This window comes from Trachypithecus francoisi, unplaced genomic scaffold, assembly GCF_009764315.1.
Source record: "Trachypithecus francoisi isolate TF-2019V2 unplaced genomic scaffold, Tfra_2.0 Contig01474, whole genome shotgun sequence".
Lineage (NCBI taxonomy): Eukaryota > Metazoa > Chordata > Mammalia > Primates > Cercopithecidae > Trachypithecus > Trachypithecus francoisi.
Window position 1 is genome coordinate 13,892,171 of NW_022681435.1, and position 1,064 is coordinate 13,893,234.

The window sequence follows — 1,064 nt, forward strand, 5'->3', positions numbered from 1 at the left end:
ATGTATTTGATGGAGAGCTGTTATGCTCGTGAAGATTTAGGTAAGATGGTGTTTTATATTTGTTATTATTCATCTTTCCGAACAGACTTACTAAACTTTTCTCAGTAAGCTTTGAGGATGATATTCCAAATTTCTGTCATGTTTTTATGTGCAGCTATTTGAACTATAATATATATAATCAAGGTTACATGAATGGACTACACATTTGTTTTTGGCTAGGCATAGCATTTTACTGTACTAATTTTTCTTCAGTAAAATGTAAGTGTACTTAGATTTATTCTGAACTTTCTCAGTGGCTGGATGGCACTATACTTCATCATATCAAATGCAATGAGTTGATTTCTACAAAATATTGAGAAAAATAATAGCTTGTGATTCCTGAATTCTATATTCACATTTTATTTATGTGTGCAGGTAACAAATGTATTTTCAAATATGCAAATATTCAGTAATTATGCATTACATACAATCTGCCTGAAATTTCTTCTATATAGTAAAATAATCTGAAGATTTGGAGAAACCATTGTTAGAAATACATAGCGGAATGAAGAAAGAAGCAATCATGTTAAAGGTTTTCATCTCAATCTCTCTTTGTTTTTACACATATGACAGGAGAAATTAAAGATAAAGTAAAATAATTTAACTATTTTGGTTAATCATGTACTCTTATATGTCATTGCATAGTATATAATATGCTATACATCTCACATAATTTATACAATTAAATCATTAAATATAATAAGCATTTTTCTAATAAATTTGAAAATCTGAATGATTATTAATTGATTTTCTAGGTTAACTATTATAATTATCTTAAGCATAAAAGGGGGTCCAAGGACTTTTCGTTTATTCAACAATTATTTATCAAGTACCTATTATGTCTTAGTCATGCTTCCAGGTGCACAGGACGCATCATTAAATAAACAAAGACTACGCCATGGATCTTACATCTCATTGACAGGAAATGGACAGGAATGAATAGGCATCTGAACAGAGTTTATAATGGCAGAAGGTTTTAAGTGATGTGGATTTAAAAAAGAAAATGGAAAAAAGTCTTAGAGGGT